This window comes from Lissotriton vulgaris, chromosome 7 (genome assembly GCF_964263255.1).
Source record: "Lissotriton vulgaris chromosome 7, aLisVul1.2, whole genome shotgun sequence".
Taxonomy (NCBI): Eukaryota; Metazoa; Chordata; class Amphibia; order Caudata; family Salamandridae; genus Lissotriton; species Lissotriton vulgaris.
Genome location: NC_141695.1, coordinates 1,547,175,488 through 1,547,200,692, shown reverse-complemented (window position 1 = coordinate 1,547,200,692; position 25,205 = coordinate 1,547,175,488). Strand labels below are relative to the sequence as shown.

General features: G+C 45.2%; 1 pseudogene across 1 annotated transcript in view; it reads right to left on the bottom strand.

Moving 5' to 3' along the window:
* LOC147705979 (protein-glutamine gamma-glutamyltransferase 6-like) overlaps positions 1-25,205 on the bottom strand; it is a 118,545-nt pseudogene that overhangs the window by 44,453 nt on the left and 48,887 nt on the right. Inside the window, exons 8-10 of the transcript XR_015297339.1 lie at positions 13,849-13,952; positions 8,929-9,174; positions 300-629 (exon numbers count right to left, since the gene is read on the bottom strand). The product of XR_015297339.1 is annotated as a protein-glutamine gamma-glutamyltransferase 6-like (transcript). The remainder of the gene's footprint in view (positions 1-299; positions 630-8,928; positions 9,175-13,848; positions 13,953-25,205) is intronic.

The following is a 25,205-nucleotide window of genomic DNA, read 5'->3' as shown; positions in this document are numbered from 1 at the left end:
TAAACTGAGAAAAACCCTAGTTTTAAGACTTTCGGTATTCACAGAAGGCATTTAGGAGTCCTAAAGTTAGGACTCCTAACTTCTGTGAATACCGAAACGAGTAAGTATCTTCTGTGAATACCAAAATGAGTAAGTGCCTTCTGTAAATACGAAATTGGTAGTAAGTTTAGGATTTTGTCTTAAGTTAGTTCTGTGAATCGGGCCCTAATGCTCTATCCCTTGCACCATCCATGTTCACTAACGTAAACCGTTTATGCAAATAAAAGCAAGGTCATGTTTATTGTCTTGTGAATTCATACCTTCCTTGGGACCCAGCGTGACAGCATGAGTGCTGGACATGAATGACGTCATCTCTCTTCGGGTGTAAGTGGTGCATGCTGCATCAATGTTAACTTTCACAGCCTTGGCAGAAGAAGTGCTGTTTGTCAATTTCAATATCAAGTTGACATCTTGACCGACCACCGGAGGATTGAACTTCATGAACTTGCAGGTAACTTCTGCCTCGGGTGCTACTTCCGGTCTCCTTGCAGCTACGCTGCTAGAGTCCACTTCGGCACTGAATGACGTAAACTCCTTACCATAAAGTTTTGCAGTAGCCTTTTCATACACAGCTCTCTCTTCCTTGGAACCTGGTTGGAAGACAACATGGCATTACTTTTATCATTGTCTATCAGACAGCCATTAACAATACCCCCATTTAATTTCAACGAATAATTGCTTAGGATGTGCAGCTTCCTGCAGTGCAGTAGCTCGCTGCACTCCAGTGAATGGATGACCATCTGCCCCAGTTAGAAACTCACCGATGATGCTGGGTAGGTTTTGTATGTAAAGGTCGTTTTTGTTGGTAGAGAAAATCAGAGTCAAAAGTGAATTACCGCATGGGCAACATGGGCCGCCTGTGTGCAAACTGACTTGCCCACACCCATTTTCCCCATGCAGATGTTACAATCTGATATGCATCAGGAGATGTAGATGTCCTATTAATATTTTCAATGAGTTTCTATTTTTTTTAAATTATTTAGGGCAGTGTATTTTTGTCAGACGATATTTAGGCCACAACATTCTGGTACCATACTGGACAGACACAGAGCTTTTACAGAGTAATATCCCCTTGTCTGCACTGCCAGCTCATACTTGCCTGCTCATGAAATGCATGAATTGTGCTCAACAAATCCGCATTCTCAGCTTCAAACTGAGTTACATTAATGAAGATGACAGCAAGGATATGACATTTGACCTTTATATCCTGTGCAGTGATGCACTCAGCATTGACTACTAACATGCACACGCCTTCTAGAGAAGGGTCACTTTGGCCCTCGAACCACAATAAGACAACACCTTCTGCAGCAATCGGGTATATCAAAGGCTCCCAATAGATACTCCAATGCGTCTAATGAAGCCTCCTTTTCTATTAAGGGCATGTGTCTCCTTATATGAATGAGTTAGCATACAAATGTCTAACGTATGTAAGCCAGCAAACCACGGGTACTACTTTCAAGTTTTTGGAGAACCCACTCCAGTAGACATACATTTAAAAAGAACCTCCTTACTTTCAAGTTTTTGGAGAACCCTCTCCAGTAGACATAAATTTAAAGAGAACCTCCTTACTTTCAAGTTTTTGGAGAACCCACTCCAATAGACATAAATTTAAAGAGAACCTCCTTGATAATTGTGCCCAAGACTTGAGGTTGATAACCAGCCACCAGATATTTGTGGGATGTGTCTCTCATTTTCCCAGCTTGGTCCATTAATGATGTATTGCAGTCCTCAATTTGACTACTAAAATGTCAACCTTTGTTAATGCTTCCCACTGGTTGATGACTTTAATGTACAAATGACACTTGTAATCTCACCAATAATGTAAAAATGGTGTGCCTTGATTCATACAAGCATTTCCTCACTGCAAATTTGTAATATTGGAATAAATGTGACATCCGTAAAATATGGTGGAATATGGGCACAAACGTAGGTTGTAATTGTACCTCATTTGGCTAACTAATATGAATAGGCCTAGATTAATTTATTGAAGCCTAAAAATGAAACACCATCTGCTGCATTAACTCATTAGGTACACATACCTTATTTATTGGTCAACACTGTAAATATGAAAACACTTTGGAATCTGATAGGAATTCAAACAGATGAGTTTTACTGGAACATGGATTACTAGATGAATAAGTACCTGGTTCAATAATATGAACCTTCAATGTTCAAACCCCAGCGTTTACCAAATGCCAAGTGACTTGGATTCACCCTCATCACCAACCTCACTATAAAGGAACACATCGCCAAAAATCCAAAGACGGCCTTGTACCAGCGCTGTGTTCTAAAGAGAGTAAAACTGTTACTTCCAGAAGGCATATTCAGAACTACTGTTCAAGCCCTCGTACCCTCGCATCTGGATGGAGGTAATGCTTTATATTTCATGGCCCACCCATCACACTGGCACCCCATAGGGGCATCCTCCACCCTGCAGGACCTCTCATCCAAGACCTGAAGAAGTATTATCATATTACCCCCATATAGATTGAACTCATTTGGCTCCCCTTGCCAGCCCACACCATTATCAAAACCAGCTTTATCATTTACAAAGCCATCACAACCAGCATCCCTGCTTATCTTGCAGACAAGTTTATCATTGCAGTTAGGACATCCACAGAATGCAGACTAATAAGTGTAAAAAACAGAAAGAACAAGAAGGCAGGCCTTTCTATCTATTCACCCAGGACCTGGAACAACATCCCCATATCCATAAGGACTACTGCAATGCTGCTCTAGTATAGGAAAGAGTTGAACTCTACGTTGCAATGCTTTAACAGGCCAGAGGCCGAGTTCCTCTCCTCAGTGGAGTAGCTAGCAGCCACGGCCCGTGGAGAGAGTTGCGGTGGGGCAGAGAGGCGGGGCGGGGGAGGGGCAGGGTGGGGGTGCTAAAAACCGGCATATGGAAAACTGGAGGTAAGTAAACAATTTTATTAATAAAACGAATTTCGTTGCGTGCCCTGCATCGCAAAATGCTTTTTTTGGAGCAGCCCTGATTCAAAATATATTTCGGATTTACAAAGCCTGGCAAAACTCTATTTGTGTGGTTTTGAGAGTTTTAAAGAGTGGGAGTCCTATGGACCAGCTTCCACCAAGAGTGATGGTTTCAGTGAGGAGCATATTAGCACCAGAAATACAAAGTCTGGTCAACCTCTCTTTGGACACAGGTTGTGTCCCATTGGAGTGGAAGAGAGCCCAAGTGCGACCTATCCGCAAGAACACCGCCACTACATGGGCTGACATGACCAATTTGCGACCCATTTCCCTTTTACCATTCATGGGAAAGCTCATAGAAAAGCACGGCAATAAGCACTTGTCCAATCACCTGGAACACACTGGTGCCCTAGATCCATCCCAGTCGGGCTTCAGACCAAAATACAGCACGGAAACAGCTTTGCTCTCAATCACCGATGATCTACGCATGCTCCAGGACAAAGGAAAATCAGCTGTCCTGGTGCTGCTAGATCTATCGGCAGCTTTTGATACCATCTCACATGAAATTTTGGTCGAGCGTCTGACTGGGAGTGGACTAGGGGGCATGGCACTGGCTTGGCTAAAGAGCTTTCTTTCGGATCGGACCCAATGTGTCACCATGGGCGATTTCCGATCCGAGGAGACCAGGATTACTAAGGGGGTGCCACAGGGCTCCTGTCTGAGCCCTACATTATTCAACATCTATGTGGCCCCCCTGGCTAATATCCTGAGAGCCTTTGGTTTTTGCCCAGTATCTTATGCTGACGATACCCAGCTGCTCTATCCCTTTGATCATCTTACTCCAGAGGTATTACATTCTTTCTCTGAGGGGATGAGAGCAGTTTCCCAGTGGATGTCTTTGAATATGTTGCAGTGCAATGTTTCAAAGACAGAGGTTATGCTTTTCGGGGAGGCTAAGATCTGCTGGGCTCCTGACTGGTGGCCTTTAGATCTAGGCCCAGTCCCGAGCCTAAGCAGATAGTCAAGAACCTAGGGGTCCGTCTGGAACAAGAACTCAGCTTGAAGCAGCATGTTACCAACATTGTTGGATCTTGTTTTCGGACCATTGGATTGCTGCGCAGAGTTTTTCCATTGCTTCCAGATACCATCAGAAAGACCCTGGTCCAGGCGTTAGTTATCAGTCGTCTCGACTATTGTAATGGTCTCTTGCTGTCAGCTAATGAGGAGGATCTGGATAGGTTACAGGTTGTGCAGAACACCGCAGCCAGGCTGGTTTTAAATGCCCCTCCCAGAACATCTTCAAAACCTCTTCTTGCCAGGCTTCATTGGCTGTCCATCCGCCAGAGAGTTACTTTTAAGATCTGTTGTACGGTCCACAAATGACTTCATGGTCTGGGTCCCTCCTATCTGGCAGACAAGTTTGTGCCGTATGTTCCTTCTCGTGCTTTACGGTCCCGTGACCAAATGCTTCTCACTATTCCTAGGATCAAGCGGGAAAGGCAAGGGGGTAAGGCTCTGTCTGTGAGGGGACCGAGGATATGGAATGGTCTCCCTCTCCAGCTTAGGCAGCTAGAAAATCATCTGGCCTTCAGGAAAAAGCTGAAGACGTTCTTGTTCCAGATCTAACCACACAGTTTGAGAACCAGAGTGGAGCCATGGAATTCGTTCTCCTGCAGGTTTAGCAGTCAGATAGCGCAGAGATACTCCCTTGGGATTTTATTCTAGCGCTCTATAAATCCGCAAAATAAATAAAATAAATACATTTTGCATAGTATTGTAAAAAACATAAGACAAAGCAATGCAGCGCTTAGCCTTGCCCTGTATTACCTTGTATCAGGTAGGCATTACATAGATGGAACATGGCTGTTCCCATACATCCACCCATGATTTTTGAGGCTATCCAATATTTACATGACTTGTAAACACAGAATTGCACCAAAATAGTGCACCTATCCGAGTCTGGCGTAATGAGGAGAAATATCTTTAATTCTCCTTGCTAATTCCCCTTGGCATGGGTGCTGCATTTTGCAGCGTCCTATTCCATTTGTGACCCGGGCTTAGTGCATGGGGCAGTCAGTCAATTAATAAAATCATGTGTAAGAGGGAGGACTATAGAAACATGGACCCTACCCACTTGCATGATTTGACAACCCTTGTAGCAGAGATGAAAAAAGGACGCAGAGTGAGGATACATTTAAAATATGTGATCTACTCCTGACCATTAGTTTGTATTTGAACGCAGTCATGGGATCCCAGGGAGAACTGTATTCTTGATTTGGTAGTCCTGGGGCCCAAGAGCTGGGTCTTCTATGTCTGTGTTGATTTTTTATGCCATTCTCAATTATTAGGAGGTTTTACCGGGTTCAGTTTTATGATCGGGATCATAAATATATATAGAGACCAGTTTATTCGAACCTAACCCTGTTTTGTCTAATTGGTGTCCATTTTAAATTACAATGTTCACAACATTTCATCTGGAATATAGGCTTGCAAAACGAGCAGTGAATATTATTTAAAATGTACAAAACATGTTAGTAGGGCTATGTTAGCGTGCGGTGCAACACATCTAAAAGCAGACTTGCTGATGGAGAACCGTGGAACATTTAATGGTAGGGTTTCATATCACAGGATTTCATTTCCATTTTACGACTTTAGATGTTCTTCCACTTAGTTCAATCTCATTATCAGAAGTCATTTGTTCCATTTTTCCTTTTCCAAAATGGCTAAATAATTAGTCATAACCCTACCGAAACAACATAAAATAGTTTGTTATTTTCCATCTCAATCGCATTGGTCAGTTATTTCTGGACTGAATGCAGCACTTTAGACACACTGCATTAAACCCTGTACTGAGACCGCCTCCGGCGGGGTGCCAGCTCGGGCAGAGCCACTGTAACTGGGGCACCTGGAGGGCAGAGAGGCATATGGGACTCATTTATGCAACTCGCTTGGTGCAGACCTCCAGGAAGTGTGGGCCAAAGAGGTCCTTAAATGCTTTATAAGACTCTGCCATCAGATAGGTTGACCCAAGTGAATTCCCATTAGCCTTGCTCATAATGGCGTGCAGTCATCAACCTCATCAGTGGTCAAGGGTTTGTTTAAGGCCATCGGTCGTCATGTTCAAGACGGGCACAGCTAATGTTGTCAAGGTAGTCAGCTGACCATGTCCTACAGACAGTATTTAAAAGCAGTAGATCCAGCAGTGGCCACCACCAGTACATAAAATGAAAATAAAACGGGTTTTAAACCTGTTTTATTATCATATGAGTCTTGTGGGTGGGTCCAGGGGATGACACTGCTGGTGGGAGAGTGGTGGGCTCTACCTTCACTGCGCATTAGGGGGCAGAGTTACAAGCCCCTTGCACCACTTTTGCGTCACTTTTCCCATGTTAAAAGTGACGCAAAAGTGGCGCAAGGGGCTTGTAAATCTGCCCCCAGGAATTAGACGGCCGTCTCAGGCCAGCCAAATTACTCCTCCTGCAAAGTGAAACTCGCCCCCAGCCTCAGCTGCGTTGCTGGGGCCTGAGAGAGCAGGCACCGGCTGCCAGTCTGCATGGGAGTGCAAGTTGCCGATGATCAGGCCAATCCTGAAGCTGCTCTCAAGTGAGAGCTGCTTCAGGATTGGCCAGAGGGCAGGCTGGGCGTGTGTGCCCAGCCCCAGTTCCAGAAGCAGCAAGATCAAATGCGCTGGAGGCAGCAGCGTAAGTTTATTTTTTATTATTATCATTATTTATTTTACCCAAACCGTCTCCACCACTCCCGCCCTTTGGCATGGGACGGGCCGCTACTGAGTATATCTGCATTCAGACAACAGGCTAAGTCCTGTATACGGTGTCAAAATGCTGTCTGCATCACACAGTACTGAATGACTAGGCCCTTTCTATGCAATGCGCTGAAACAGTAGGCCCTTTCAATCCTTACGATTTTTTGGGGAGTGGCAATCCAAATGTACTAAAGCACAGCGCTCTATCAATGGAGCTTAAAAGGAGCAAAACGTGATTCCTTTCTTGGAACTCCTCAGGAGTTATGCGTCATGCTTGCTGAGAAGTGGGTACCGTGAAAGACAAAAGCAGCTTTTATCACTATTCCAGAGATCGTGACCGACCTCTTCTCACAGGTTTTGTTTCTGACGTATTCTGTCTCTTTTTTTAGTCCTCAGGGTTTGTATTCGGCAGCGTGAAGTACAACCTGACATGTTGAACGGGTGGCTCAACCTGCATATATAACCCCTTACCCCAAAAAACTCTCCAGCCTGCAACCCACCTTCCCCAAATGAGAAACCAGCATAAAAACGTGCACAGTTGTTTCTTTATTTGTGTTTACCTCTTGAGGTTGGTGTGTGCTGCATGCACACAGGGCTGATTGGGATTTGCTGCAGGGCCACAGTAAAGGGATTGATCTGAAGGTGGTTGACTTCTTACTGCCAGCGCAAACCTAAGCAATCCTGGAGCTCCTCCGATGCTGTTTTCAGCATGAGAGAAGCGCCAGGATTGGTTTGAGCAGGCTACTTCAGCAGTCCTTTTGAGCCTAGGTGCCTGTGCAGGCAATCCCCAGCAGTGTAACACCACTGGGATTGGTGAAGTCTGCAATGCGCATGTTGGGCTGTCCATCACAAGACAGTCAGCCAATCCAACAAGCACACTCCACACTGGCAGCCAGCCTCACAGGTCATCCTAATCATGCTGCTGCTGTCATCCGTGCCCTCATACTACGACACTCACTGCCTGTAATCAAATGATAATAATGACTATTCTTTATTCACATGTATCTGCTGCGCTCACTGCAGGTGGGCAACTCTCCTCCGCCCTTTAGGAGGAACCACCACTGCTTCTGACAAACACAAAAAAGGGTATTGGATGAATGCTTGTAAATAGTTGAACCAGTGGCATTCCAGCCCATCATTTTGCACCCACTCTTGCCTTCTAGAAAGAGGCCCACCTCATGTATATCAGTACTGACCCTATTCCTCATGGAAAAAGTCTAGTATTTTTGACCACTTCCAACTGAATGACTGGCCATTCCCATAGTATATGTATGGAGGTACCGTGTTGCCCACATTTTCACAGCCAGTTATCATTTTCGGCTCTACTGAACTTCTTTATTTTCCATAATAAGCTGTGTAAAATTGTACTACTTTAATCTGAAGGTTGAACCTCATCAAAACTTCTCAATCATACATGAAGGCCTCCTCTCATGTTCTATCATCAAATTATGGTGTATCTTTTTTTTATTGCCTTTTTACTGCTTGAAGGGCTTTCTGTTAGTTAGTTGTAAGTATGATGTATGTATAAAATATAGCTTTTTTCATCATATGTGTCTAGTATTCTAATAGCGACTCTACCATTTTAGTCCATTATCCTGTGTCATTGAATAGAAGGCATGTCTCATTTGTATGTATTTTATTAGTCTATGTCACTGCCATTTTATATTCAGTTTTAAGTTGAGTAAAGGGTATTATTTTTGTCCTTGCATAGAAGGAGTAGAGAATGTAGCCTTATGGCTAGAGCAGCCGACCTCGAAGCAAGGGAACCAGGTTCGAGTCCCGGCTACAATGCTCCACATCCTGTGATTCAGGGCAAATTACTTAATCTCCCTGTGCCTAACAAAAATGAATGTGTCCTTCTGTAACGAAACTGGTGCTCATGTAAAGCGCTCTGATACCCGATGTCTCGGGTGTAGTTTGGGCTATATAAGAACAAAAAAATAGAAATTAAAATTGGGTCCAAGGTCTCAAATCTCCTTAGGACGTCCAACCCCAGACTGTTGCTCCCCAATCCTTTGAGATATTGTAGGTGTCCTTATAAGAAGCTTGTTGCCTTTATAGTCTTTCTCATCGGGTCATTTAGTGTACAGTGAAGTAGACATGAGTGTAGCCTAGTGTGTGTAGGTGCACATTGTACACAAACTAATAAATGTAAGAGTGCATTATTCTATATGCTATGAATGCTGCATTACCTTCTTGATATTTGTAATTTCCAGTGACATCTTCAAAATCGTCGCTGCCCACAGCCTTGGTCCTGGTAAACTGACCAATCGTGGTGGTGTCTGATTGAACCAGCTCCAAATCTTCATTTTCTTGATCGTATACCCATAGTTTGCGGTCTGCATTCATTTCAGAAAAAACGAAATGCCCATCATATGGCAAGTTGATATCACCATTCTTGATCGCTTTGACAGATGTCGGTCCCAGTTGGAATAATCCTATGGAGGACAGAGAGTGGTAATGTTGTCATTGAATGGTTGCACTCCATCAAGGCTTATTATGAGAAATACAATAACTTGCATCCTGTAACAGGAATTTCCTTCGGGCAGTATGAAATTAGTTACTGATAACTCAGGGGCATATTATCAGGGACCGGTGTTAAAATTATCACCATTTTATCGGCAGGAAACTGCGATAAAATGGCGATAATGGGCTGGATAATAGGCCCTTATTAATTCCAATAGAAGCCTATGTTAAGACAAGAACATGGGCTTCTATGGGAATTAACAAGGGCGTATTATCAAGCTCATTATCGCCCTTTTATCGCCAGTTTCCTGCCGATAAAACGGCGATAATTTTAACACCGGTCCTTGATAATATGCCCCCAAGTCTCATGTATCAGTAGGATTGTAACTGATTCTTAATTTTCCAGATATGTGGCTTCTAGGATTTATTATGAGCACATCTTACCTTTGTCCAAATCGGTGTAAGTTGCAGACCTGACGAGTTGAAAAGAAATCTCACCACACTGAATTGGGTGGGGGGGCATGTAGGGATTGGAGCTTCATGCCGAGAGTGCACTAAAAGACACTTCTGCACCCTCCATACTTTGACCCACCATCAACTCTCCGCAAGGTAAGTAATATTTTTTGGAGGTGGCTGCCGATGTCCTATGGTGTTTTTACACCCATTAATGGACATCTGCTGGTCAGAGCCTTCCGGGACAAGATGGACTGCACTGGGTTCCAGCTCATCTTCCTTGCCACCTTGTGAAATTGGTTCCTCACCCAGTGACCATGGGAGGGGAGACCATTTGATGTGACACACAGTGGCATCATGTGAGTTGGCAGGTCTGCAGTTGTGTTAGGTCCCACACTAGCATTGATCTCTTTGCCCGCTCTAGTGAACTTGCAGTCTTCCAATCAATGTTTCTGATCAATCTCTTTATCTGACTAATATACAAAAGAGCACTGTCCATCGGAAACAATACCTGTAGTTTGTGAGTACTACAAAGCATAATCCTTAATTCCTGGAACAGGTTTAGATGGCTGCATAGACTGTTGTGTATTTTCAGGAAGCATATGCATTAACCTAGTTGTATTCGTTGAGCTTTACAGATTATTTTTAGTTTGCAAGCAGAGATTTGCTTGCATACTCCACAATAAGGCACCATGGAGTACCTTGAAATACATAGAGGTATGGACATGCTTGATATTTTCAGATCTCCAAACTAATGGACCTAAGAAGATAAAAAAAATTGGGAAACACTTGCTATAATCTTCAAAACATAACGGAATAGAAAAGCCCAAGCAAGATGATAAGAAATGAAAAACATAATAGAATCAAACTGATTAGAATTGGAAAGTGCTTATCATTTTAAATACAACAATTTATAGACTGTCAGGCCTGTAACAGTAGTGCACTGGCTGCTGTTTTGTGATCTACATAAAGTACAAGTTCGGTTTCTATCTGGTTTCATGACGAGCAGTGTTTCTTGTAAAATGTCAAAAATGTCCTGAGATATAAAAGACATAGGGGCATATTATCAACAAAGGGCGTTACATTATCGCCGCTTTTATCGGCAGGAAACTGCCGATAAAGCGGCGATAATGGGCTTGATAATATGCTCTATGAATTCCAATCGAAGCACATGTTAGATGTGAAGACATTTAACATGGACTTCGATTTGAATTCAATAGAGCATATTATCAATCCCGTTATCACCGCTTTATCGGCAGTTTCCTGCCGATAAAAGCGGTGATAATGTAACGCCCTTTCTTGATAATATGCCCCATAATTGCGCCCTGAACTATCAGGCATATAGATTAAGTTTTGTCTTCCCCAGTTTTACGTCTGCTTTCCCAAACCATCATGTACAGCTTGAGCAGCTGCTTTTAACACTTCAGGTGGCCTCCCCCCTCCCTCCTAACTCCTAAAAGCAAATTAGTCAAAATAGTTGAGGCAGATGGGTTAACCTCTAAACAATGGCATTTCTTTTCTCCTTCCAATATTTTTGACCAATAAATTGGCCTCCTGCATCTTCCTCCACTCTTTGAGATGCAAGCCTCGAGGTGTCTTTTTCCTGCCCAGGGATACAAATGAAGGCCTACTTCGAGGCTGAGAGAGTGTTCTCCTTAAAAGGTCCCCTACTTTTGAATCTAGCGTGACGGCAATGTAATGCTTATCAGAACTGACATATAGAGACAAAAACATTAACATTATTAACTGCAAACTGCAGAAATCATTCACTCAAAATGGTATATCTAGAAGACCAGAGAACATCACATAATGCAGAGATATATGTTAAATGTACACAAATTGCAGCAGATTTACGAGGAAGTGCTGCAGCGCGGCAACGCAAGCCCTTTGGCTGCGCCACGCTGCGGCACTTCCAAAGCACAGGAATGCAACATATTTATAATAATATGTTGCATTCCTTTGCTCTCCCCTGCCTGGCGCACAAACAGCTGACATGCGCCGGCGCAGGCATCCTTGCACCATTCCTGGTAAATCTGGAAATGTGTCTTGTTCCATGGGTGTTGATTAGGAACACCCACAGCAACACTCATGGAACGCCCCTTTAACGCAAAGTGCTGAGTGTAAAGGGGCAATATTTACAAGGACAGGAAAAGCCACGCAGGGTGGCTCTTCCTGTCTATGTACATATGGAGCAGTGAAATGTGCCACCAGTACGTAACAAAAAGAGATGTACTAGTGGCGTAGGAGGTTTGTAAATCTGCCCCATTATATTTATTGGCAAACTGAATAGCTGTAATACCCCTTAACTGTCCATCTATTATGACTCACCTTACACTCTTAAGAAAGGTAAGTGACGTCATCATAACTGACGCCAGCTTGTGCTAAGAGATATCACCTTCTGCTACAAGTTTCTTGCAAACAGTCCTGCATTAGCTAGTTGAGATTGTCTAATCCTATATACCTCTGACCTGTGGAAGAGCGACTTGATCTCAGATGCACTTCAGTATTTGCACCAGGCCTGGTAACTGTAGTCATGTTCACCTTATCATCTGAAAACCGCGGGGCATATTATCAAGATAGGAGATAAAATTATCGCTGCGTTATCGGCAGAAAACTGCCGATAAAGCGGCGATAATGGGCTTGATAATATGCTCTATGGAATTCCAATCAAAGCCCATGTTAGATGAGAAGACATCTAACATTGGCTTCGATTGGAATTCCATAGAGCATATTATCAAGCCCATTAACGCCGCTTTATCTGCAGTTTTCTGCCAATAAAGCGGCGATAATTGTATCTCCTGTCTTGATAATATGCCCCTAGATTTGTCAGTGCTCAATCAATCCGTTTTTTAAAAAAAATTCCCCACTTCCAATGGGTCTAATCTGCAGATATTCAGTGCGTTCCCAGTTTCCTTGAATATACTGCACTGGCTGCATGTTATTATCTAGTGAATGTGAAGATCTTCCTATATTTTCCCGTGAGTGTATAGGCAGCTGTGAAAAAACAAAATACAAAGGCTAATTGTCTGCAGTGTAATTGCATTCCCTAGGCGTTCTCTACACAGGAGAGTAACTGGCTCAAAGAATACACATTCCCTGGCTCCAAAGGCCATTGTCACTATTCAGTAGTAGTCACTACATTTCCATATACCTGCTAATAGCTTATTCCTTTAGTTATTCTGAATTCTAAAGGCAACACGGGTGCAAATTCTTTAGGTATTTTGTCCGTATCAAAATAGGATGTTTTCTAAATGTCCTCAAATAATTAAAATATAAGCCACATTTCTAAAGCGCAAACCATCACCCGCTAGGATCTCTAGGCGCTTGGGGCCGTCGGGAAGATTAAGCAAGCTATTGCCCAGAGTCACATGGTGCTGGGCTAATCTTCTGCCGGTCCCGGGGATCGAACCATGATCCCCAGATTCCGGAGTCAGTCACCCTGGCCACGGCGCCACACCTCTTCCTTAAGCGCACGATCCGTGAAAATGCAGGCCTAACCCTCTTCGCCGCCATGGCTCATCCGCAATGGCGGAGCAGCGTCGCCTCACTGCCTGGCTTAAAACCAGCAAGTGAAATATAAAACAATGTCATTGTTTTATTTTTCATTTGCCGGATCTGAGCCAGCTTGCACGGGGTGCAGGGCATCGGGAGGAGGAGTGCTATGTGCACACCCTAATTGCGCATATGTGTTTGGCGTGCTGTCTCAGGCCGTCCAAAACCCACATGTGCACTTAGGTTTCTCCAGCCCAGCTGTATTGAACAGCCAGGCTAGAGAAACACCCACAGAGTCTCTGGTCTGAGCGGATCGTCTTACCAGCCTGCCCAGACCAATCCCCGCGCTGCTTTGACATAAGAGTAGCGCGGGGATTGCAGGAAGTCTGTGATGCAGCCCCATTGCTTGCTGAAACCAGAAGGACGAGGTGCAACGCCGGATGCAGGCAGCATCTCCAGGTAAGGGTTTTTCTTTTTTTTTTTATTATTACCCCCCACCCAGGCGCTCCCTCTCCCGCACTCCCTCCAACCGTCCCACCACATCTTTATTGTGGCAGTCGCCACTGCCCCTTCGATTCGGAATTCAAAATAGTTGCCATCAGACCCTCCTCCCTCAAGGAACAACATAGCTTACAAGGTACCTGTAAACACTTCTCCTAATAATGTAAGTGTGTGTTCTCTATGTAACAGGCACAGTATACCTCCACTTAGCTCCTGAGGTGTGGCATCCAGAACCTGCCATCCATCGAACTGTGGTCCCAGGTCCTTTCGTTTGAACCAACATTCATTCCAAACATGGAAGTTCCTATGTATAAAATGACAAAGTACTGGTCAGCTTCTGTCATTTCAAGCACATCACAAGAATATTTTTAAAAAACTCTGTAGTAACTGATGATTCCCAATCTACCATGTGAATTACTAAAGCTGTCATATATTATATTGACCAAATCCTAGAAGTGTAAGAAATTTGATGGGCCTGATTTCAAGCGCAGAATATGGTATTTACTCATTCAGGGCAATGCATTAAAATAGTCAGTCGCTCTGACAGCGAGCCCATTCTCCGCATTCAGAGAAGTCCGTTGGCACTGCGGTCATCTATTAACAGTGGCAGAAACCACTGTCACAGCTTGGTCAAATAAGTCGGACACCCGTTAAACTTTTATCAAGTTTTTTTTTTAAATACAAAACCCTAAAGGGGGATTTTATTTATTAAAAAAGCAAAAAGTAATGACCACCACACCATTGAAATGTCTCCTATGGTGTAGGGGTCATTACAACATTTTAAACTGCTTCCCACTGATTGGTTTTACCCAGCGGTTACTAACAACAATAAAAATCCTATAGCACGTTCAAGTCATTACAACAACTTGCTTTAGGTAAAGCGGTGACAGACTGGTGTAGGATTTTAAGCTCAACACCTTCCCTACTGATACACAACTGGAGTTGGAATAGTAATTTAAACTATTCCAAAGTCCAGCGCTTCCCAAAAGCAAGTTGGTGCAATGACTTGCGTTGTAATCGAACTCAAGGTAACAACATGGTATTGACTGTGTTGTTAAGCCACATCTGTTTTGGCATGCGTGGTAACAGATGCCTAGCCCTTCCAGCTCAGCCAGACCAGGCAGAAAAATTAGCAACTGCCTATCAAACATGGGCCACAGACTTACAAGCCCGGGTCAGGGACACCCAGGAAGACACCCCTCCTTAAGGCCCCCTGGTGCATCCTTGGCACATCCCCCCTCTGAAAAAAAGAGATAAGGCAGAAGAAAGTGGAAGTGTGGCAGTTTTTTCCCTAAGTAGGTGTCTCAGCAGTTGTCAGACGATCCCCGGCAAGGTAATAGCATGGCACAAAACATCAGTTGTCTGCCCACCCACCTTATAATAAACAAACTTTACACCTTAGATGCCTATTCCCGAAGCTCGGCTCACCCTGGAGAGCTGCTCCAGCTACAGGGTAACCATGGTCCCAAAAAGAGGGAGCCAAAAACCAAAGACACAGGATCTGGAAGCAATTTGCCAGAATCAATTGACACCTCCACGCCTATCCAGGGGGATTCACAAACTCCTCAATCTCAATGCGTCATGACCAATTCCAGCAAGATAATGATGTCAACCTCAGCGGCTCCTGAGCCAACCCAACCTACTAAAGAAGCAGTTTGTGCACCTGGTCCTAGTCCTCCAATGGTAGGTTCAACATCAGCACCCATAGCACCGAAAGCAAAGGATAGTAAGGACATAACCAGGGGCAGCTTCAGTAACAATGGTGGCATCATAGGAACAACAAAGAAAACAACAATAGCTGACTACTTCCACAGACAAATTTCCCAGTCGACCCAGCCATATATTCCCTTCTCAACCATGAAATGGGGTGCCAACTGAAGTTCAGTGGCAACACTAATTCTGATGGCAAACATAATATCCCTCATAACACCATCTCCAGGATCCAAAAGAAGATGTAACCAGGTGCCTCAGCAGCCAGGAAACTGCGCCATAATAGAAATGTAATCAGGAAGTCCTCCGGACAGTATGCTGGCAAATATTGAAGTTTTCCAATGTCATGGAAAACGATCAAAGAGGCGAGATTCCCACTCACTTTACAATAGACCTTCCAATTTCCATGGATAGCCTACTACAGACTCAAATTCAACTCAAAATATGCATCAAATTAAGCAGCACTACCACGGTTGCCCAGATACCTAGATCGGGGGGAGGAGTCACCGGCCCATAGGTGGCAACTTAAGGACAGCAGAACAAGTTAACCCAGCATGCGATAGATGGGATCAATGGAGCCCAAACTAGGCCAGGGCCTAGATGTGGCCCTGCCCTGCAGCAGGGAAAAAAGAAAAAAACACAACAAATATAGAAGAGATAGTGGAAAGAACCCAGAAGCAACATTTTTAGCACTCCCCTGTCCACACCCCTATTTAGAGTATGAGTATTCTGGAAAACCTAACTTCTTCCGCCGTTAAAAACACTAATACCAGCAGTTAACAAGACAACTTAATGGCTTACATAAGTACCACAATATCACTGTACTACAGTAAGTGCCCTGGCATGACAGTCAGACAAATTATAACTGCAGCTTGACTTAATCCAAGCCTTGGCCATCTCAATTGTAAAAATAGAGGAAACAGTCAACTCCGTGACAGGGAGGACAAAGTACGCCAGAGGCAAACAAACTTCTTGCTCCTTGTGCACCTGCCACCAGATTGTGAGAAGACTGTGTACTGTTCCAGAGGCATTAAATTCAATAATAATGGGTATAACATCGGCCCTACAATCACAAGTAAGAAGCAGCCCTAGGAGGCCCGACATAAAACCAATCGACAAGGGATCTGACCAAACTGAGCAAAATGCAGCCTATATACCGGAGTCTGTAGGCAAGATAATGACATTAGCAGCCTCAATGCTGGGCATGACACCACCCAAAAAAATACACCCTATACATCTCTCTGCCCATCTTACCAGGAAACAATAATATGGGGCCGTCCAACATTTCCCTAGAACACGAAACAGACTCAGAAGAGAAGGACAACACCCACCATGGTCATCTTCAGGACAGAGCAACTTTTAGAGAAAACCAATGGTCCCTCCCCTGTAGTGCTACAGGCACTCTTGTGGTCTGAAACTACGTGATGACCTTTGACTACCATCAATTTAATTGACTTTGGTGTGTTATTTTATCCCAGCCTGAATGTACGACGTGCTGCATATTCCTTGTTTCTCTTCTCGTAGTTTTGAAATGGGAGCTGTCATAGTAGAACAGCCTTGCCAAGAATAGAACATGTGGGATGTGCATTTGAAAGCATGAGAGAGAGAGAGAAAGAGAGAGAGAGAGAGAGAGAGAGAGATGTGGAAAGTAGTTGTTGGTCTCGAAGTGCAGTGTTGTGAGCAGTGGTGCACAAATGTGCACTGTGCTGTACATTGAGAGATGAAGTATGTGATGCTATATGCAGTGGTGCACAAATGTATATTGTGTTGTACATTGGCAAGTATTATTACGTTCTTACTATTGCCTTTGATGTAGCCTCATGTCATCCTGAATTCTGTTTCTGCCTTGCTTGAGCTTTTCTGCGCGCACAGACAGTGTTGCAAGTTGTTTGGGTTAATCACGCTCAAAGGATTGTTTTGTGAGAGATTGTTTAATGTACCCTGGAAGGGTTTTGTAAGCTTCGTCAAGATAAAGGCTGGAACATGTGAGAATATAGAGTGAATTTGGGAATCCTTCCTGCCGTGAAATGCTTGCCTGGAAGCTGGCCAGTTCCTGTAAGTTGTAAGTTTCCCTGGTGCAGAGTGGAAGACTCTCAATCCTTCTAGTGTGTGTTTTGAGATTATAAAGCTGAGGGTTGTTGACTTAGAAACTGTGATTTTGGAATCCGAATGGGGAAGGACTCATCTACTTCGGTACAGCCGAACCCTGGTTGCTGAGGCTCTTATCCCTGGCTGTAAATCCCCTTGTCTGGAGTGGGCTAAGGTGCAGATGCAGTGTTTGCACCAGGTGAAATGTTGAGTTTTGAATATTGCTATTGTGATGTGTGGCCTGTGGCTTTGAGCATTTGAGGTGTTTTCTTTGTGATTTGTGAATGAGTCAGCGTGCACATCCAAAGTCATATTTAGTGTATATTTCTTTCTGATTATTTGTTGCAAGACGCCCAGTACTATTTGCTGATTGTTTATTTATTAGTAATATTTATGTATTTAACTATTGCATTTACCAAGTGTATTATTATTGCTTACATATAAATATATATCTCTATGTTTATTTGAATGCTGCTTATTGACATCTGGGAAAGCTTTGCATAAATAAAACCCCAAGCCTTATTTTAAAAAGAGAGTCTTTGCATTTTAAGAAAGTGAAACGCTTTTCTAGGTGTTGTTGAGTTTTATGTCTCCTGCTCCGCCGTGTTTGGGCCACCGTGTTGTGGGATTATTTGTAGAACTCTGTATTATCTAAAACACGGAGCAAGACATCCCCTTATCAAAAAGAGCAAAAAGAGACAAGAGAAGGTCAGAAGCAAAGCTTAGAAAGAACGACTCTCAAATCCACCCCCACTCAACCAAATAACATCAGACAAAAATTCGCCTAGCGTTTACCCAATGTTTAAAGGCAGTGGAAGAAGAAGGGGCATATTCTCAAGGACGTATCACTGAGTTATCGGCACTTCATCACAGCCAAAGTGGTGATAAATTTATCACCCTATTCACAAGCTGGTGCTAACAGCCCACATCACCAGTTTACCTGCGAAAGCAGGCCCAAATAATATCGCCACAGATGACCTCAGCAACTAACGCTAATGAGGTGCAGAGTAGGCATTTACGTGCAAAAAGCAGCGAACACACCACTTCGCAACATTCTCAGCGAACAGCAAGATTGGCGATAAGATCCCAAAACAGGCAATAAGGACCGTTAGCAGCAGGAATTAACACCAGCTCTGACCTGGTGTAAAGTCGGACAACAAACTGCACCATAAAAGGGAGCCCAGCACAGCCCAGAGCCACACCAAAAGAACAACAGATGCCATGGAGCCCAACAAACATGGAGCTCTGACATCCAAGCGGGCCACAACACCAACCCCCACCACCCCAGGCCCACAAGCCCCCCCGGACTCCCCTCCGACAAAGATATGTGACATCAACTTTACGAAATCATGACCAAAACAATTTGCCTATTGTCGCAACACTCAACATGCATGTGAGTTAGAAGAAAGGAGAATCACGCTCAGTTCAAAGGACAGAGAGAGTGAGAATGAGAGAGAGAAAGAGAGAGAGAACGAGAGAGAGACAGAATGAGAGAGAAAGAGAGGGAGAGAGCGAAAGAGAGAGAAAGAGAGAAAGAGGGGGAGAGAGAGGGAGAGAGAGAGTGAAAGGAAGAGAGGGAGAGAGAGAAAGCGAGAGAAAGAGAGAGAGTGAAAGGAAGAAAGATAAAGAGAGGGAGAGAGAGATTGAAAGGAAGAGAGGGAGAGAGAGGAAGAGAAAGAAAGAGAGAGAGAGTGGGTGAGAGAGAGAGAGAAACAGAGAGACAGAGAAAAGAAGAGAGGGAGAGGGTGAGAGAGTGCTGACACTGCAGACCCAGGCCTCACTGCTCACCTGCTGCCACCGGTGTGTCTCCAACCACATGCTGGTACACACTGCAGTCCACCAAGTTCCTTATCTGAATCAGGGTCCAGATATAGGAATGGCAGAGTACATACAATTGCACACGCCATCACCGCCTGATCGCCCCTGCACACACACGCTGCTGCACCCCAGCCCCTCCCACCGCCCAGCGATGACTGCCCACCCCTGCACACCCAGGCCTCAGTGCTCACTTTCCGCCACCGGTTTGTCTCCAAGAGGGCCCACCACATGCTGGATTGAGGCTCCAAGCCCAGGCCCCGCGACCTTGGCAGCCTCCATATCATGCAGCCCTGCACAGTGGCCCACCAGGTCGCATTCTTGAATATTGGTCTTGATATCGCAATGGCCGAGAACATATCAGTGCACAGGGCATAATCGTAGGCTGCACACCCGCTCAGCCCTTTAGGTTCTTCTAACTCTGTTATCCGCGAGGCAACATCACGTGGCGGAAGGCCCGCGCTGCCCGCTGGCTCAGACCTATACGGCAGTCCAGCAGGGCACACAAATCTTTAGCAGTCCGGACCGCCAGGATGGGGTATAATCGCAGGTGGCACACTGGCTCAGCACCTAAGGTGCCCCTACCCCAGGGCACCAAAAGTCACCGTCCTCTGGTGGTGTGCCTGTGCCGGCTGCAGTGTGCCCAGTGCCACCAAGTCTGGACCCTCTATGATTGAGTATCGAGGTGCACTCGCATTCAAGTAACCTCCGGCCCTGGGGAATGTGTTGTGGTCGGGCCCTATGCTCTCATGCATAAATAAGAAGCACACAGACACATCCAGATAGAGTGGAAATGGTGTCCAGCACGTGCGCCCCGCCTTTTTATTGGCAGGGTCACATGTCCTGTGACGCGTGTGCTGGATGGGTGTGGTGGTGTGGGTGTATACCAGCCCCGAGGGAGTGGCTGTGGAATGCTGACAACTAGACCTGTGATCAGCAGATCACTACAGGTAAGACCCGGGACATTTAGCGTTGGCGTCGTCCCCTGTGAGTGTAAGCGGAGTGGGCTGGCCTGGCATGTGCCAATCCAGCGTAAGCGTGTGAACAATGACCCCCGGGCTCTGGGCGTGGTTTCGCACTGGGCTGGACAAGGAAGTAACTAATGGGTGTGACCCTGTTGTAGTGCCTGTGCCACCCGGACCACATTCGGCAATGTGTCTCCCTCTGAGCCAAGTCCAAAGACAAGAGCAATATGGATGTAAGCGGGAATCACTAATCCTACATTCATCCATACTTCCACACTTGAAAGATCATAAACATGACACATCTGTGTGATAATGACTGTTTAATGCGCATTCAGTGTGGTGTTGCAGCTGGAACAGTACAGGGCCATGCAAACCCCACATACCAATTAAGGTCCCTCGAGGGCCAGCAAGAGTCCTTCACGGAATGACAAGTCCAAAGGAAGAAGTAGAGTTCAGCCCACAGTCTGAGTGCTGTGTCATTGGCAATCAAACGGAATATGGCAGTCCGTTTCGAGGTCCAAGGTGAGTGTAGCAGAGTGCATCAGGGGACAGTGGAAGGTGATGATGCTGAGGGCAGAACCAAGCAGAAACCATCCAAATGGTTCAGATGAATGCTACTTCGTCCTTCTTACCACGCAAACAGATTCATCCACATCTTCGTCCTCTGCTGTGTCATGTGCCTCATGTGTGGGCGGTGGTGTTCTGTATCCAGCACTGTGTGGCAGTGAAACCTCAGAGGCCGGATTTAGAATGTCTGCTCCGCTGTGTGGCACTGACACTTCAGGGGGCGTAGATGTGGATGTAGTGGTAGCAGCAGCATGCATCAGCGCCAGGCCTTGTAGCAGCAATGCCATGAGGATGGTCTTGAGATCATTGAAGAACCCAGGTACCTCTCACTGGTGTGCAGCCATTTCCACCTGCGTATGCTCCATGGTCTCCATCAACCTCCGCATATGTCCCAACTCCTGTGTGACATTGCTAGAGCCACTCTGACTGGACAGCTGTTCTAGTCTCTGAGTCAGAGCTCCAGCGATGTCAGACATGGTCCATTGGAGAGCATGGAGCACACTGTGGGTGTCCGTTAGAGACTGTGAGTGGTCCCTGAAGAGACTTAGACATCAACGTGTGACTGCCATACAGTCAAACCCCACCCGCACCTGTGCAGCCAGAGTCTCCTGGCACCCCAACACACAGCGTTGGAAGGCCATGTGTTCTTCGTGGAGGTCCCGGGAGACATCCGTGGTGGTGGGTGCTGCCTGATGTGTGGTCTGTGCAGGGGGTGGGGTCTCCTCGTAGCAGCTGAACTGCCCTGCTCCTGGAGCTGGGCTGCGGAGGCTCTCCACAAGCTGTTGGAGGGCGTCGGAGTCGAAGGTGTGGTGGTCCTCTTTGTCATCAGAGAAGAGAGGTTCGGGCTGCTCTGCAGGAGGTGTTGGACTTCCCTCTGCAATGTGAAGGGGAGATGCAGTTTAACATTGTGTTCACATGTATGTTATTGGATTGTACATGTTTACATACAGACTGCATGACTGTGTACATTGTGGCTGTTTGTGACGAGCTGCCTATTTGATGCGGGACAGTGGACATTTCGACAACATCACAGATGTGTGTTGGTACTTGTACATTATTAACTCACAATTCCCTGCAATGTCACATGTGATTTGGCAGTTTCTACACACATGTGGCACCAGTTGTGTCATGTGTTCTGTTGTGGACATGTTGCGGTTTGTACCACATTGTTGTCAATGTTGATGTGCTCTGCATGTTATGTGTGTGTGCTACATTTTATGTGAGTCGCCCCTGCAGCTTTGATTTTGCTGCCCCTTCTCCCTTACATGCGGTGTGCCTTTGACTTATGTGCTTGTTCAGTGATGTGATTTTGCGTACTTGGGTACATTGATCTCTGGGAAGGAGTTGGGGGTCTGGGGCATGGTTTGTCTGCAGATATGCTTGACTTAACTGTGCATGTTTGCCATTGTGCCCAGCTCCCCCCGTCCCCCCAGTCCCTGGTTGTTACTCATCCTGGTGCTGTTGTGCCCGGTCATGTTGAGCAGTGTACGGTCCCCCAACTCCTTCCACCGTCTCCCCACTGATGACTGTGGACACCATTTCCTCCATCTCATCCAGGTCCTTCTGTGGCGCTGGACTCCCACCTCCAGTCTTCATTGCTGCCTACTGGTTGTTGGCGAGTTTCTGCTTGGTTTTGCGCTTGACATCATTCCAGCGCCTCTTGACCTCGTCCATTGTCCTCTTCAGCACTCGGACTGCATTCACCTTGTCCACGATGGACTGCCATATTCCATTTTTTGTTGCCAATGACACAGTGGAGGTGACAAACAGTAGTTGATGGTGTTCTCACACCTCCGTTATCAGGATCCCTTTTTTCCTGCGGACTGAACCTCTTCTTCCTACTCTTCTTGCCCTTGCCCTTCCCTGACCCTGAGGTCCCAGGATGGTCCTCCTGGCGGCTTGTGGGGTTCTGGTTGTCCTCTGTACTTATGCCGGCAACATCCATTGTGCTCTGCTGTTGTTTGGCTTTAGTTTGTATTTTTTTTTTCTACTTTTATGGTGATTTTTCCCTGACGTGTGTGAATTGCAGGCCTGTCGCTGGTTTTCGCTGATTTTTGTATTGCGATTGGCCTCATTGCAGCTTTTTTTACGTTCGCGTTTTGCAGCATAGCATTGACTTTATCGCGGACATTTGATGCTTTATCATGGGACTATCGCATGGTACCTCTGTGTTGTGAATTCAACGTTAACACATCGATATTTGCCAGAAATAGACTGTGATGTGAAGAGCTGCCTTAAGCTACTTTTGCAGTACTTATCACACATTCTTGAGAATATCCCCTGAAGAGTGACCCAAGTCAGAGCAAATGATTGCACCTCAAACCCATGCAACTCTTACCTCAGTATCTACCTCACTTAAGTTCAATATGGACCCAGGCAAGGCACAAAATATAGTAACCCACCAATAGAGGATACACCATCAACACATTCGGAACAGATGGAAGCCTCGTCTACAAACAAAGGAACAGAGAAGAAAGATCCAAAATTGGCCCAATTGTCAGCCTGCCCATCCCATGGTACCGAGATATTAGCCTTCTCAGCATGCACACAAAACATAGGTTCTTCAATAAGTCAAAGCTCACTAACTTCAATTACAATAAACAACTGCTTCATACAGACGGTGCAGCATCCATCTGGCCGGGCTCCAACAGCTGCTCTGCAGGAAGTTACCCGCTCTGCACATAATAATGATGCCCTACATAGAGCATTGACCCTGCTTGACAGGATTAGATCAACCTCCTCTGACATTCCAATTCTTGCCGAAGTTTGTAATAAAGGCCAACCTGGAGAGAACGTAAGCGGGGACAAACCAACAAAGCTGGTACTCATACCACATTACCCCTCAGAGGGGAGCCACATCGTTCTGAACTGCTCCAACCTACTAAGGCTGTTTCATGTCATCCCCAGCCAGTCAAAAAAGAACCTCAAAGACATTCTGAGCATTGAGTTCAAAACCATTCCGGAGTGCGAAATAGGAGGGAAGCTACAGTCTTAACCCTAAAAACAAACCAACTTGCTGAAGCAATACTAGAACAAAAGCCTGTCCTTGAGAAATGGGGCTTTGGAATCTCAGAAATCTCAGCCCTCAATACTGTGCACCACTAAAAAAGCCAAAAGACCCACCCAACCTAAAAGCGTGCCCCTATAGCATGTTAAGTGGGTCTTGGCATTCCTATGACCACACTCAGTCAGAGACCATATATATAGTTCTCTCCTATTCTTCAACAAGGGGCACCATTAGGAAAGTTGCCACAGGAAAAACTAGGGGAGAACAAACACCAGACTGGAGCTGGGTTCCACTCACCCAGAGAAGCAAAAAACTTCTCCTAGCATCAAGACTCACCCATTCAAGACACACCAACACATAAAGCTCCTGACATGGAATGTCGCTGGACTATCAAGATTAATAATATCAGACTCTGCAAAAACTTTGCTAATGGCAACTGATGTTCTTTGCTTACAAGAAACATGGCCACTTACCCCACTAATAATCACTGGCTTCCAAGGGGTGCATCAAGAAGCAGGAAAAAAGAATAACTTTTGGAGGCCATCGTTGGGTCCGTCAACTTATGCCAACCTCAATCTGAAACTACCAGTAACAGAAATGCCAAGTCAAGATGGGATTCTTAAAGTGATCGCACTGGAAAGACCTAATACAACATCTTCCCGAATTAGGATTCTTCTGATTAACACCTATTCCAACAGTTTTGGCTCAGCGCGAGCAAAAAGGCTGTGCCAGCTAAGCAAAAAACTGGATCAAATACTCTCCTATCATGTGAACTAGGAAACAATACTCTGCTGGGATTTTCATTTGCGAAATTGGGATTTGTTCCCACTGGCTGTCCATCAACAAACTGTTTAATTAAACAACAGGACAAAACTTTAAAAAAAAATACAGACTGAGGTCCATTCAGACCACAACTGAAAACTCAGAGCCATCACTTCAGTTTCTGAAAACCTACGTGGGCATAAGCACTATTGACTACGTTTTCGTTTCAGGAAAACTTGGGGAACACCTCGAGTGCTTTGGTGTACTTTCCTTGTACGAGGACAACCACGTTCCACTTCTCATAACCTTTAACCTTTGTTTAGCCAAACATGAAAGCCACAAGACGTTAGGCACCTCTCTCCACGATGAAGCTACATGTCTAATCCGGAGAATTAAGTGGGGCCTGGACTGTCTGCAGAAAACAAAAGCATGAAAAGCTACTATAGGGCAGTCCCTCCAGGTCCAAAGTGGCAAACATTCACTTACCTATTGGAAAAATTATGAAGGGCATCTACAAATCTCTAGCCAATCCTCCAGGTCGTGGGCGCCTTTTGCAAACATTTCCAACAATAACCAATCTATTCTGATTGGTTCACCACAAATCCGTAAACTTATGAAAGCATGCCACAGCACCCATAATCAC